This window comes from Amblyomma americanum, chromosome 11 (genome assembly GCF_052857255.1).
Source record: "Amblyomma americanum isolate KBUSLIRL-KWMA chromosome 11, ASM5285725v1, whole genome shotgun sequence".
Taxonomy (NCBI): domain Eukaryota; kingdom Metazoa; phylum Arthropoda; class Arachnida; order Ixodida; family Ixodidae; genus Amblyomma; species Amblyomma americanum.
In genome coordinates, this window is record NC_135507.1 from 17,512,457 (window position 1) to 17,528,678 (window position 16,222).

General features: G+C 47.8%; 1 protein-coding gene and 1 pseudogene across 1 annotated transcript in view; both read right to left on the reverse strand.

The window, feature by feature from the left end:
• CRMP (Collapsin Response Mediator Protein) overlaps window positions 1-16,222 on the reverse strand; it is a 44,513-nt gene that overhangs the window by 23,249 nt on the left and 5,042 nt on the right. The gene's annotated exons all lie outside the window — the stretch shown is intronic.
• Window positions 3,969-4,092, reverse strand: LOC144111530 (U2 spliceosomal RNA; annotated as a pseudogene).

Sequence of the window (16,222 nt, forward strand, 5' to 3'; positions counted from 1 at the left end):
TCAGGATTCCAGTTAACACGCGGTACCGATCGTCGAATTTTTGGGGAGGGAATCACCCGAACTGGAGAAAATTTGTAATAAGGTTGCCAGGTGGCGCAACCCTCGATGCACGAGCTGTAGCAAACGAATTTCAAACTTTCCAATCATATTTTTGTGTGTGTGTGTGTGAAATAGTACATTGCGCGATTGCGTATTAGCTTTCCAACGTGAGTTCAAAATCGAGTAAACGCAAACAAAACACAGGCTTAAATATTGCCGTCCAGTCTGTTCAAATTACGCCTAATTAAAGATTTTGGCCACTTATTTGTCTTCGGGTTTTTTTTGTTTTTTTTTCTAAAACAGGACGCGACCCTTCGATACCGATAGCAAAAATTCCGACCGACCGGCACCCAGACTGGCCGTCTGACAGCGCTGTATTTACGTTGAACACTGATCTGCCCAATCAAAACCCAGAGGCCATGTGACACTCACCGTCGTCTTGAAGATGAGTGTCATTCTTCCGTTTTTACAGGCGAACGTGTAAAAACGCAAGCAAAACAAAAGTAAGCGCGACCGATGCGTAACTAGTGGCCAGGGCTCACTTCTAAGAGAAGGTCAAAATCCTCGTGTTCATAACTTTGGCGGAAAAATCCAAGACAGGTTAATAGGGACACTGAAGACGAGCTGAAATTAGCTTGAATCGACAGATTACCGCATTCTAACGACAAAGACGCTTCTTTGACTGAAAACGAAGCTTTTATATGATGCAAAATTGAAATATCGGCGTCTACTTTGCGCGCATTTCCGAGCCCGGGCAGCACCTCCAATATCTTCAAAACATTGAACAAGGAGGCCTTATAGGTATATTCTCGAATTGGAATCTCGTGGCGGCAAAATTTTCTCCGATTTTCTCGTGAACAATGAGCCTTTTCCTGCGAGACAAACATCACCACACCTTGAAAGAACCGTATAATTATTTTTTTATTCAGAACTAAAAAATGAATGTGGTTGTCCTCAGTACCTTTTTCAAACCGCGATGCGGTCCCCGCCGCGGTCTGTTTTGCAAATCGCACGCGGCGCGATAGTGCACACCACACGCAGGCGTACCCGCACATTAGGCGGGGCCCTGAATCACTCGTTGAGGGCGCTTCCTTCCCTCTTCCTTCATCGGCGGCGAAAACACTTCCTCGTTGCCCCCCCCCCCCCTCTTCCCCTTCTCCGTTGCCCTTCTTTACTGAGGGAAGAAGGGGTCCATCCGTCGCGTAGTTTCTCTTGGGGGGGGGGGGGGGGGGGAGGGGGGGGTTGAACGTCGAGAGCAAAAAGTTGGCAGACGTTTTCACTAGCCATGCGGGCTAGTTGGGTATGCGTCACACACAGCGACACGTGCGATAAAACACGAGCGGACACAAGACAACGCTAGACTAGCAACTGGTATGGCATTGTACAGTATACGGCACGGTAAGGAACAGTACGGTGTGATATGGTATGATATAGTATCTCAGCCGGGCGGTCGCATGGCCACAAGCGAGAAATTTTGAAATATGAAAATCAAGGTTAATCTCAGTCTTTCGACGAAAAAGTCTAACAAACCCGGGCCGCTTGCTTTCTTTGTTTTCTACAGCACAGACTCAGATGCTGCGTTGGACAACTAAGTCTGTGGGATAACGTGTCTCTCTGAATGCGTCTCTCAGGTGACTCATCCGCTCTCTCTAAAACTGACAAGCACTGCCTGGAGTTCTGTTGCAACGCCTTATTCTGAAAACTGAGATTAACTACCACTCATTTAATTAGTTCTATTGCGAGGAGTCAAACGGAGAAAGCATTTTCTTAATTCTAGCTTTGTAGCTCCATCAAATGTGGCCTTAGGTCGGAGAGGCTACAGATTGAAGCCTAAATATCAAGTTTCATTGTCACAGGGCGTTTCACGTGTGAAATTCAAGGCAACGGCACACGCACCAAAAAATTTAACACAGTACTCACAACGACTGGAAGCCATTCACCAGACGTATTCGTCAAGATATCTTAACACTGCGCGGAACGCTCACGGAACGCTGCACGGTAGGCGGACGAAGATCGCTCGCGCACTCTCTCTCAAGGCCACCGTCCAAGTCGTAGTTCCCCTCGCGCCATCGTTAGACACCAACGTCCACTGCAGAAACCACGGCTGACACAGCTGCATTCTACAGAAAAGCAGTAAACAGAAGGAATACCGGCTCCCAGGAACCTTACTCGAACCACGGCGTTTACAAAGGGTGCGCAGCGATTCCGCTCACGAGCACATCGTGACGTCACGCGCGCGAGTCCATAAGGCCGCCCGACACGCGTTTGCTGCTGGCGCGACCAATGTCGAGACACCACGGGGGCACGCCGAGGCCATCCCGAGCTAACGGCGGCGTCACGTCCTGCACTCCCGGCAATGTGCGGAAGCCCCGACTGTCCGCCACCGCGCAGCTTCGGCCAATTGGGTGCAGCAAAGCCGACTACGGAGGTCGCCCTCGCTATTCCGCCGGGCAGCCTCAGGATGTCGACCCCTTCCACGAATCGCAATCCTAGCCAGTCGCGGAAAGACAGGCCTCGGTGGTACCATCGTATCGATCGGAATTGATGTCGCCCGACTCTACTAGGCGCAGTTCTCGGACCCGATGTCCCATTGAAATAGGATGGAAAGTTGGGCTAGTTGGGTTACATACATTTTTAAAGGAAAAAATACAGCGCGAACATAGACGACGGACGAAGAAGAGGTGCACAACACAAGCGCTGAAACCCACATCAGGCGCGCACTCAGACACACTATACACGACCACAGAGACGAGGCAGCACACGTCCCTTTAGAAATCATACCGAATGATCTTACCAAATAATCATTAATAGTGTCCAATATATGCAACCCCCCTTAGTAGCCCCGCATCTCGCTGCGCTAATCTAATTAAGACAAGAGCGCAGGAAGCCAAGAAACCACCTTTGCTAATAGCGGGGGACCTAAACTGCGCACATGCTGACTGGGGATACAGCCGTACAAACAGCCGAGGAGAGGTTCTGTTGAATCAGATACAGCATGTCCCAGCTATCCGTGCATAACGATTTCGATAGCCCCACCAGACAGGGCACGGTTGAGATGATGGACACCAGCCCATATCTCACGCTCGCCAGACGCATCCCGCATTTGCAGTGGGAACGAACCCCACAAACGTCAGGTAGCGATCATTACATCAATGCCGTTACTCTAGCAGCACCACACTGTACGCCTAAATCACATAAGCATCGTTTGGCGAACTGGGAACTGGGAAAAAGCAACGTCAAAATACCCCTGCTAAAGACCACATAGAATTAGGGTCATGGGTGACACAACTCCTTCAGGACCAAGAGACTAATATGCAGAGCTTTGATAGACATGAAGAGGTGCCAATGAGCCCGATGCTGTTTGGGTAAATGACGGCTGCGATGAGCACGGGGCCACTACGGTTGCCCACAACCCACACATTACACCCCTAACTTTCGAGCTTCCTTCAGGCACCACCTCCGAGGATGCCGAGGAGACAACTATAGCCATTGCTCTGGCATACATAGACGCCCGTTACATTATCAGTGACTCAAAAACCGCCATTCTAAATTTTACCAGGGGCAGGGTTCATCCCCCTGCACAATGCCTGATGCACATGCCAACCCCCAACCTCCCCCGACGCGCTGAGCTCATCTGGGTGCCTGCGCACTCGGGAAATCCCGGCAACGAGGCCGGCGACTCCTTAGCCCGAGGGTCTAGAAACCGGGCACAGGCGGACCTCGTGAGGAATATCTCGAAGGAGCGCATGCACTCTTTTGCTCAGCTCACCGCAAACTGTTGCTGTTGCTGACAGGACGAGAGGAAAGTGCACGGGCCCGCTTACTGGCTCTAGACGAGCCACGCTCGCTGCCGCGTGCTGGAAGCAGGAGAGCTAAAGGATAGGAGAGCAAAGATAGAAAGAAAAGGCGCCGCGCGCTAACAGGCCCACGGGCCCCGGGCCGACCCCGGAGGCAGTGCAATACCGGGCCGACCCGTGCCAGAGTGCGTCTAGCACTCCGGCATATTCCAAAAATAAGTTTAATATCTTGGGTCCAAGGACCAGCAGCAGATATTAAATCAGGTAGCAGGCCATGATCATCGTCACCACCGCAAATTCCCGCGCTGAGCACCTTATCTACCCCCCCCCCCCCCAACCCCACCCCCATCTTTCACTACCAGAGAACAGTCAATCTGGCGTCGCCTGCAGACGCGAACGTTGCCTACACCAGCCAATCTTTCTAAATTATGCCGGTACCCCCCATAGGCTTTTTGTGCTCCCACCCCAAAGCCAACCTTACCCACATCTTCCTATCATACCCGGCGTCCCCTCCCCGAACCGGGCCGATGCCTCTCCGAACCTGGGAGGACTGGGGCACCTCACTGCGGTCGGCGCACCTGGACAGGCAGAAGATCGCCATCAGCCGGGCCGCATACGTCACGGACCAACACATGAACGTTTAGACCGTGAGTGGGGTCGTGCGGAGACCCAGGAGAGCGGTTGGCCTCGAATTCTCTTAAATAAAGCTCTTCCATCCATCCATCTTATATCGAAGATCGTCATCCGCTGTGCTTCTTCTTCCAAGCTCAGCTACATAGCCCGTCCTCCATACGCAGCCATGTATTGAATGCAGAGTATGCGTTGCTGTGTGTACAGCTTTTAGCTTATATGTATACTGTAACGTAGGCCATCCAGCTGGATCTGCGGTTGCAGAAGTGGTCGTGTTAACAGGGCAGGCGATATTAGCGTTGCATTGATGATGTCGGTATTCAACTCCCGTCGCCAACCTCTCGTAAGCTAAACGATGACCGGAGCGCCCCCCCCCCCCCCGACCTCCACACACACAAAGAATAAAAAAACGCGGTTCTCGGCGCCCAAGGCTTTTTGTCCGAGCAAAACACCAACCGCTGACCTCAGCTGTCCTATGCTGAATAGCACGCACGTCGTTATGAAGGTTACTCTGTACACTCTGGAGAAATAAATTGCAAATGCCGCGTCCTGCTATCTGCACCGTCCTCCGCATCCAGTCGTTGCAGCCGGCCTCCCAAACGAAAGCGGGTTCTCCGCTCCTTCCGCGGAATAGGGCCAAGCAAGCACAGGTCCAGAAAGGTTCGTGCCGAGACGTGGGAATGAGTTGAACCTCAACTATAAGCCCACTTATTCAAGACAACCACTCGCACACGGAATGCTGAAGAAGCTAGTGCCAGTGTCGCCGAGCAAAAAAAAAAAAATGCGCAGAACAATCCGCCTAATAGTGCTGCCAGCGAACTGAGCACAGGACATACGATTTAGAGAGATGCTGTTTAAAGAAGCGGCTGATATGTGCTTTGCAGGGGCGGTTTGCAGAAGAATACCAAGACATGATTGTGAGGGATGCTGTTGTCGAAATGCTTTATTGAGAAATATCTGATGCACTGGTTTGTATTAATATTAGTCTTGGTTCTCGTGCCACTGTGCCGCGTCTCGTGTTCTGCTCGGCACGTCCGGTTCCCCATTCCCGGTACTCGGCGTGCGAGCCTCGCATGGTCCGAGAAGATATGTGGCGAAAAATGAGAGGGCGGCCAACGCGGCAGACTTATTATCGCGCTTGCTGAGGCGTTGGTGCGGAAATAGAAAGAAGAGGCGAGAGCGCCTTTTTCCTGACAGAAAGCAATTACAAGGCCACGCGCGTGGCTGCGAGAGAGAACGAGCGATAATGCAGCTGCTAGGAAAGAGGAGAAAGCGAGCGCATTCACGTGTAACTTCTTTCTCTATATATTTTTTTACTCTTGGCGTGTGCGCGGTTTGACAAAGCGTACGGATTTGAAGGCGCGAGGTTGGACGCTGTGACAAGAGTAGGAAACTTCCTGCACATACTACTGTCCAGCCAAAGAAGACGTCAGCGCTAATTCTTCCCATTGCGGCCGGAGTGCCCGGGTTCGAACCCGACAACAGCCGAGTTCCGATGGAGGCGACACTCAAAAGGCGCCCGTGTGCTGTGCGACGTCAGTGCCAGTTAGAGATCCCCAGGTGATCAAAATTATTCCGCAGACCTCCACTACGGCACCTCTTTCTTTCTTCTTTCACTCCCCTCTATCCCTTCCCTTTAAGCGTGGTTCGGGTGTCCACCTAAATGTCAGACAGATGCTGCGTCATTTCCTTCCTCCTTGTCCTTTCCCATTTTCACTTGTCAGTCTTCTTCGTACGTGTCCGTCGTCGCTGCGCTGTTTGTTACCACGTCCCCAAAAACCAATTCTCGGCCGGAGGAGCTCCGTTTTTTTTTGTCATGACAACGGTATTCAACTGATTAAAAAACCTACCTCCAAGCGGCATGCCAAGCAGCGCCGGCGAAAAAAAGTGCAGAGAATGTAATGCGAAGGCAAGATAACCGCTGGTTCTTAAGGGCAACGGAGTGGATTCCAAGAAAGGGTAAGAGCAGCAGGGGGTGGTAGAAAGTTAGGGGGGCGGATGAGATTACGAAGTTTGCGGGAATACGGTGGGCGCATCTGGCACAGGACAGGATTAATTGGAGAGATATGGGAGAGGCATTTGACCCGCAGTCAGCCTGATGATGACTCCCCATGCTTGAGAAAATCCCGCCTCCTCTGCAGCATACCGCTCCGCTGGCATGAGCGGGAATGATTCATTTAAAGGTATCAGTTTTCCCCTCCGGACCCTAGGTGTGCAGAGGCAGTCGAAACCGAAACTAACTGGAGTTTCCTATCGCCGGCCGTGTTTCATCGAGACGTTGCACCAGGAGCTACCGCTCTTAAGACGGATATCGACGAGCGTCACAGCTCGGGTCGACGTGCAGTCGGTCCCAGGAATACCACCGTACCAACTCGCGCACAACATGAACTGGTGGGCGAGTTGGTCACACATAGTTCTTGTAAACCAGCGCAACGGCTCGAAGCCAAACAGAAAGGGGCAAAGCACAGCGCTGAACTAACAACAGAATAGATTTATTCAGGGCACCATGCAGTGGTTAAATACACGCTGGTATCACAGAATAACGGAAAAACAGAGAAAAACAAGACAAAATAAGAAAAAAATATAAGAAAAATATATCGTTTCACAGCCTATCATTGTGAGTGTCGGAAAGCTTTGCCGAAGCACGTAATCTGTGACATTAGGTATGACACCAGGGAGATAATTGAGGCATCAGAAATCATGAGGATAGGTACGCAAACCATAAGCACCCCTTCTGTTGCTATCTCGGAAAAAGAACACGGATACCTAATGTCATAGATTACGTGCTTCGGCAAAGCTCGCACAATCACAATGATAGGCTGTGAAACGATATATTTTTTCTTATTTTGTCTTGTTTTTCTCTGTTTTTCCGTTATTCTGTGATACCAGCGTGTATTTAACCACTGCATGGTGCCCTGAATAAATCTATTTTGTTGTTAGTTCAGCGCTGTGTTTTGTCCATTTCTGTTTGGCTTCGAGCCGTTGCGCTGGTTTACAAGAACAACTGGCGCAGCCGCAGCGGCCGTCTTTGTTGAGTAGTTCGCCTCTGCGAGGGCCACACCAAACGCCGCTTCGAATGCGCTCCGGCTCTGGCGCGATACGCTGGCTCGCGTATACAAAGGCGTCCCGGAAGCCCTGGACAGGCCTGGCGCTCTCTCTCCGGTACGCTGCTTTGGTTTCAGCTCCCGCTTCGACGAAGGCTCCTCTTCCGTTCGTGCTAGACTCGTTTGGCGACCGGGGCTTCGTCCCTCGGCGTCCGTCATTGCGCTGTTGTCTGTGTATCGGACTGGAATGGCGGCTTCCAGGATGACTTCTTTCTTCGTCGCAAATCGACCTGAGTAACATAGCTTACAATCTTATCGAAGCCTGATGACTCGATAAGACTGACAGTTGCTATTGATACTACTGACAGTCTTTGCAGGCTTTAAAGGGCAAACTACTGGCGGTTTTGAAAAATTTTGAGTCCACTGTCGCATTATTTATTTAGTTGTTTTACCCCAACGGCACCGTCATGGGGCATTGCATGAAAGGTGCGAATTGAAAATTGGCTGTCAACAAACATGATTATGGATGGTGATGGTCGCCTTCGATGGTGAATTCAAAACTGGATCTATCTGGGCGGGAGTCATTAGTCTGTAGAAAGAATGACTGCTGAAATGCGACTGCAGGCGCGCGCTAGCTGATGATAAACCGCGTTGGAATAGCTGTGCCGGGAAACGCGCGCAATGCGCTGGTGTGTTGAGTTGGCTGCTCGATATAAGACTATTAAAAATCTGCGACAAATATATTATGTTTATAATAACTCCTATTAGTTTCGAGGAATAGTTTTTTCTATAGAAACAAGGAAACAAATTATTAAATAGCAAATACAATTAAACATACATAAAAACTGTTTCGACCGAGGTATCATGTCAAGGAAACATTCAAAAAACCTCTCGTGTGCGTGCAGTTTGGTTATACTGGCGTCTGTAAACGACAACTACGATCATTATTTGTACGAAATTACCAAAAACAAGCTCGATATTTCTTTAACTCAACGAATGCATAGAGAAGACCAACTGGCGTGCATTTTGTGAAGCCACGCATGCAAGGTTGTCCGAAGAAAACTCGCCCCGATTGAGCACACAAAACAGGAAATTCTTAAAGATTAATTTGCGCCGTAACAAAACGCAGCCCTGCAGCGAAATTCGGCCGAAAGGATCAGAAGACTCCGGAGGACCTAGCCTGAAAATTTCAGTAAAATGCGTAAAGCGCAAAAAAAAATCACAGGGACGCCTAATTAATTAGGCGTTGGCAATGCAATAGCATTAGAAGCCGTTGATGTCTTTGCCGGAAATGGCGTTACTTCCGGTCTAATGACTTCACTTCTCTCCAGCCAATGCGATAATTCTATGACCGGCCAATCATTTCCCCGATGAGACCTTTAATGCTATCTCAATAAGACGCCGGATCAGCCCTTGAACATTTTTTTCTTTTTTTATTCATTACCGCAGAATTTACTGAATAGTCTGTTCCGAAGAAAAGAGCGTCCACTGGCTTCTCCCGCTTTGCACCTGTCACTGGCGAGTCGCGAAGGGCACACGGCCGGCAATTACAGTCGGTTCGCAGCCTTCGCGGAGCCGAAAAGCTCTCGTTCGTGGCATTCTCTCGCTGAAAGATTCGTTTGCTACACGACGTGAGGTCGCAAATCTTATCGCCCAGTAAGCGGTGTCGTAAGCATGACGCTGCGAAACGTCCCGCTTGTTTACGTGCGGCTTAGGCCACTAAAGTCCAGCCTAGCTTGTGTACCATCTTTGCCCAAAGTAACCAGACAGATGGTTTCCTTCCCAGTGGTACACTGGGGCAAAAATAACAAACAAGTTTCTAGTATTGCAAAAGAAAATTGTTCGAATAATCGCCAATATAGATAACGTGACTACCACCAAATACGCCTTCCAAGCACATAACATTGTCCGCGTTGATATTTTGTATAATTTTAAATTATTGCAAAAAAAAAATGTAATTTTCCACGGCATCAGTTGTCATTTTTTACCCTACCCTAGCATCTTTGGACACACGTCGTGCCAACATACATACAAGAAATACTAACTCATAGAATATACCCCGTTTTCGCACAGATAATAAATTACAAATGTGTTATAATCTGCCTCATGTTTTAAACACATATCAACATACAATGGGATATACAAAAGCTCAGCTGCGGAAATATTTTGTTCAAATGCCATTCTATGTCTCCACTTGTTGATTTTTGAACGTTTGCTTGAGTGTTTATGTATATTTCTTTCAACATATGTATGACTATTTCAGTGTTCTCGTTTGTAAACATTATTCAAGTCAGTGTATATATGTGTCCAGTGTTTTCTTTATTTAATGTACTGCTGTTTGTGTGACTGGTTTTGCAAAATGTCCTGTACCACTCGTGTTCTACTGCTTGTAGGGGTTTCCTGCACCCAGTCAAGCTGCCCAGACAGCTTTTAGCCAGGAAACCCTCCAGTTGAACTTCGAAAATAAACTTATTGACTATTGACTCATGGCACCCATTAAGGTCAAAATCTGTGCAAGGCAAGGAGAACCCTTGTCCGCACCTTTCGAGACCTTTTGATCTCCAGGGAAGCCGTAAGAGCTGTACTACGCGAATGAGCAGCAAACCACGCAGCCTGGTTACTTTAGGCAAAGACTAAGAGAAAATTCGTCCTCGCTAGGTTTCAGCGTATACTGTCGTCTATTACGTCGCATTTGAAGAGACAATTCGATCGATTTTTCATCCAATCGCTCTTTCTGGCTATGTTGACGATTGTCCGCGGATTTTGAAGATGCATTCATTGCTGAGCAAACTGCCTTAAAAAATCTTCCCGCCAGTCAACTTGAACCAGTGATGCCATTACCGAAAACGACGGATTGCCGCCTCTAGAATCCGGGAAATCGGCTGGTGGCGGCGACACCTGTAATTATTGTTTACGTCTTGTCTAGCGTATAAAAGCTCCGTTTTCAACAAGAGCAGTCTCTGGCATAACAGCGTCGTACCCTATATCGATACAGGCCAACTTGATTCCTCCACAGCGGACGTTTCAGTGTCTATGACGAGTATGTCGCAGGTATGGCCTGCCGATTAATTTAATCAATCAATAAATAATTGAAGCGACCAACCAGTCCATCAATGAACCAACCAAAAATAAATCAATAAGCAAATAAACAAACAAATAAATAATAAACCATTTTGCTCGAGCTAAATGCAGAGGACACAAAAGAAAAAGCACTGCATGATGAGTTTGACTGGCTTCTAGGCCCAATGTAAAAAACGAACTGCAGCGGCTCAAATAATGCAAACATAAAAACCAAGGACCTTAATTACAGGCAGAGAAGAGAAATCACGGAGATGAACAGAACCAATCGACGGTAATAAAGAAGAATGGAAGACAATAACTGGTCACATGAGCTCAAAAAGAGACTGCGGCATAGAGCAAATAAAATTCCGCAGTTTAGGTATTACAGCGCAAGCCTGAAGCTGTAGAACAAACGCGTGCGTACAGTTTCTGCGACACCAACCAACAAACTCATGGCAGAGAATGGCCAACTTCATGTAACAAGGCAAAAAGAATGTAACGAACAAATACAGGATAATTAAAAACTTGCGTTGCGATTATAAAATAGTTTAGTCGCGTGAGAAAACGTGACTAATTTTGAAAAGGCCGAGGGTGGGTCTCCACGAAAAAGTAAATTGACAGGGACCCCAAGAGTGGCGCGTAGAAATGTCAGTACCTTACTGGTAGCGAGAATTTAGAGCTTTCATTTTCATAACCATTGGTTTGCTATATGGGGATTTAACGTCCCAAAGCGACTCAGGCTATGAGGGACGCCGTAGTGGAGGGCTCAGGAAATTTCGACCACCTGGGGTTCTTTAACGTGCACTGACATCGCAGAGTACACGGGTCTCTAGGATTTCGCCTCCATCGAAATGCGACCGCCACGGCCGGGATCGAGCCCGCGCCTTTCGGGCCAGCAGCCGAGCGCCATAACCACTCAGCCATCGCGGCGGCTTTTCATAACCATTCAATGGCTGAGCTTAAATCTGCATGTGATTAAAATGAGCGAATTGGCTGAAGGCTCTGCGGAAGGTGCAGACATTGGGATTGAAAGGAGTGATTTTGTCGCGATTAGGGGTTGATCTTGTCAGGTTTCTCTGAGTCAATCACTCTGATATAGTCTTCTCCTATACTGATTTTTCTTGTCTACTGCTGGACAAAAGTTGTGCGCGAAGAAGTTTCTTTTCCAGAGGAAACTTCATCTGCAGGCTAGAGCACCGGTCTGGATCGGGCCTAAGCAAAGGAACCGACCACAAAACGCGGTATTTCGCCGCTCATGCGCAAGCAAGGAATTTCCTCCTAGCGACACAATTACCTACCGAGATGAAAGACGGCCGATGATATTGGCGAACAAAAAGGCAGCCATTTTTTTCTTACTGTAGAAGCTTGGGCAAGTTGGTGTGACATGGTTTTTCAGCGGGGACAAAGGACGTGACAAGTGCACAGACACGGCGCCGTGTCTGTGCACTTGTCACGTCCTTTGTCCCCTGCGCTGCTGAAAAACCATTTTTTTTTCTTAGCTTTGCGCCTGTTGCCTGCCTGTGCCTACGCGGGGATAAACACAAACTATACAAAAAAAATCGGTTCCAAGAACAAGTCCTTTCAAAACAAAGAGACGCCGACCAGCGTTTTACTGGTCGGCGTCTCTTTGTTTTGAAATGTATCCCCCCGGCCAGACGGGATTCCGTCACACTCTCGACTTCAAGAACAAGTCCTGGGGGCTCTTCCCTGAAGAAAAAACAAATCTTTATTTTTTTAGTTTTATGAACTGACTTCCAGATAATTTAGGCCGGACGGTCCCGGGTTAGTCCGTAAAAAAAGGATGGAAAAGAAGTCCAAAGAAAGTTGAGGCCACTCGGACATAAAAGGACTAGAATTCAGTGATAAATTAAAATTCCGCAGGTACAACTAATTGCTTCGTGTGCTGGCAATGTATACAGCCTCCGTTCTGGTGACGTCACTTGTCTCTAGCCAACGGGCGAATTTTATGATCAACTACGCATTTTCCACCGATGACGCTTTTAATGCTATCGCATTAATGAATGAATGAATGAATGAATGAATGAATGAATGAATGAATTATTCATTGAATGAATGAATGTGCACGCTCAGCCACCTTGCGCAATGATGGATAGCAAGTCAACGGTGCTTTCCAGTGGCTGCAGGGCAGAAGTGAAAAACAATCTTCGAAACGCAGAATTAAGCAGCCCGTCTAGCACTGTGAAGGCTGTAAGCAAACAGCACTCCTCGGTTGCGTATTACACTGAGAAAACAAATAATAATAATAATAATAATTGGTTTTTGGGGAAGGGAAATGGCGCAGTATCTGTCTCATATATCGTTGGACACCCGAACCGCGCCGTAAGTGAAGGGATAAAGGAGGGAGTGAAAGAAGAAAGGAAGAATGAGGTCCCGTAGTGGAGGGCTCCGGAATAATTTCGACCACCTGGGGATCTTTAACGTGCACTGACATCGCACAGCACACGGGCGCCTTAGCGTTTTTCCTCCATAAAAACGCAGCCGTTATGCTCTTCCCACCCTCGCTATGAGCGTTTTCCGGACGGACCATTGAATGGCGTTAAAGATTCAAACTATATCCGTATTGTAGACCGCGGTTTCGTCAAATGTGCGCGTAAAAATCTGCATCCTTCTTTTTTTCTCATATGCCTCCCACTTGGTAATATTTGTTCGCTTCCTCGTTCTTCAGGTTGGTCAGTATCTTCGCTTATTAAATTTTCGGCTCAACCACTCTACAGCAGTTTAGCCCTCCCTAATCAAATTTGGCAGTAGACTGTCTATAGACTTCTTACAGACTCTACTGCTTTCCTATAGATATTTTCTTTCGTTTATGCATAGTATATATACACTGTCAAAATCTACTAAAAGGATTTGGCCACAATCTATACATTGACTAAAGACTGTCTACAGGATTTGTTTATAGCGAGCCTGCAAACTTTACAGACAAAGGTCTATGGAGAGTCAACAGACCGTCTAAAGAAATTTTTGTAGAGCAGCTGGCCGTGATCTTCAGCCCACGCTTGACGTTAAGTTTAAACTTATCCGCACGAGCAGAAAGCAAGCTTTATGTCAACACCAGCTCGAATGTGTGAAACCTGTTTTCTCATCATGCACCCGGTATACATCATATATGAAGCACAGGTTGGCGGATGACGTAGTGAGCGACGATAATGGAACAGGGCTTCAATAACTGAAGAGGTACTGGAGCGACCGTAGCGTTCATTGTCTTCGCAACTCGTCGAGGCTGCCTCCGACCGAGGCGCATCTGGATCAGCGTCTCTCTCGCGTCCCATGACCGGGCCTTGACACGCGTGCGCCCTTGGAAGCCGTCTCGGGTTACCTTCGCGACCTCGCGACGACTCCCGGAGCGCTCCGCCAGTCGACGACCAAGATGTAATCGCCAAGAGGCGGTACAAAACTTGAAATCAATTTTAAATCTTAAAATTTGCCACCATCTGTGAGAGCCTGGCGGTACCTCGGTTATGGCGCCGGCTCTCCCTGGTTGTTTCAGCTAGAAACGCAATGATCCCCAAGAAAAAAATCTTGCATGCTAATCCGGGCTACGCCTGGATGAGTACTTCACACTCTTTGGCCGCCTTCTGTAGTCGCGTATAGCTTTTCGCTGAGCACCTGTCACGGGAAGTCCCATCGGGGCTTACGGATTGACGAGGCTACCAATTTTGTCTACAGCCTCCTAGCCGCTGCGGCTATTTTCTGGTTTTATTTATCTTTTACTGAAATTCGCGGTGTAAAAACAGGGCGATACCCTTTGAGCTCGAATTCCGGTACGAATCAGGTTATTGAGCAACAAAAAAAAATCAGACTTTTCCGGGTCATATTTACCCCTGCAATATTTTAATTAAGTTTACTATGAGAAGCGTAAAGTGCTCCTCTTTGCTCATTACCTGATGACCACTATAGAAAAGGTGCCTCGGAAAACCGTTTACTGAATCAGATATATCTTAATTTTCCCCTCATTTATTAGTTATTTATAATCATCCCTGCGCAGTACTTCCGCATTCGCGCAAGACCTGCGTGCCTTTGTTTGTATACCCTTCGAAAACATTCATTACCGCAGCGACTATTTCAAACGCACAGGAGCCTTGAAGCCGAAGGTCGTTCGCATGCATAGTGCGCTAAGTACAATGATGTTAGTAAAAGGTCCGGTGCAGCAGCCGTGTTTTGGCCTCTCACTTCTAAAACTCACTTTCAGAACTTGTCCTCGAATTTAGCCGCATCATGAAGAGCTAGACTTAGAATAGGGTTAAGATAATCAGTTAACTGAAAACGCCTCCCTGAAATAAGCGATAGATATTCGCTAATTGTCGTACGGTGCCACGAGCTTAGCACACAGGAGAGCCACGACCGACGTCTGGAAGGCACAACCTCGGGTTAGAATCGGGTTCGACTTGATTTTTGAGAAATCTGTTGGGGGTGCAGGAACGCGGTAAAACCATGATTTATCCGAGAAACGACGGCGGTCACGTTTGCAACGTACATGTTTGGAAAGACGTAAAGGCTATTTAAAGAGAGTTTTAGCACAGCGAAGACACATATATTAGCGTAGGTGTATACCTGAATACCGGACGTCGAAATTTCCCCGGAGCGCTGGTATCGGAAAGTGCAAACGTTAAGCTGCATTAAAAACTATCACAAGAACGCGAGAAGCTTAGCTGCAGTGTGTTACAAAGTACCATGTTTTGTTGCGTTTGTACTTCGCCAATGCATGGCTGCAGGGAGCAAGTACCTGTAAACTAAAGGCCGTGTGATCGACTCCTAAAGGCATGTATACTATATTAAATATGATTGTCATGCACACACATTTCAATGGGAACAGAGCTGCTCTTACGAATCACACAGGAGAAGATCCTAGAGAGAAATTATGTGCGCTCACCGCATGCTCCCTTAATGGAAAACCGTCGATAATAGACTGAAAAATTTGCACAGGGCGAAACGTTGATATAGACGCAGTGTCTTCAGATTTCACGTTTATTTATACAAAATATGTATTTATTTACCTAGAACAGGACAGAGGAAAGTGGTACGGCAGGAATAAAAAACTAACATCTTCGTAGTTTGGCAAGGTTCTGCCCCGTGTTTAGCGCGGCCGCATGACACCCTCTACGCCATGCTACGCGCTACGATCTCCAATACATTACAAAACGATTAAGAACCACGCAACCGTCATTATTTAGCGCTCCCTCAGTAAAGTCCGTTGGCTAGGAGCAAGGGGTTGAGAGTGCCGAATGTAGGTGAGCTCTTTTCACTGACAGTCACGAATTCCGATAGTGGAACAGTTGATGCGTGTGTGCGAGCGGATTCTCAGGTTCGTTCTCGAGGTCAACGTCCTAGAGATAACAAAAAGGTAGAAGATTAAAAGCTTAGCGTTGCTCCCATGAACGAATAGAGAGAGAGGGGGATTCACTGAGGGGAAAGGCAGAGAGGTTGGCCCAAAAAATGAATATCTGGCCTGCTACTCTGCACTGGGGGACGGGAAGAAGATAAAAAAAGAGGTCACGATGGGGGGTGATGATGATGGGAGGAGGCAGATGAAAAAAGACAAGGCACACTTGCTAACATCACAAACGCGAGGCAAGGTCCGTGTCGCTTAAAAAGCGTAAGAGCGCTCGCGTTGCCTTTACAGTTCTAAAACTA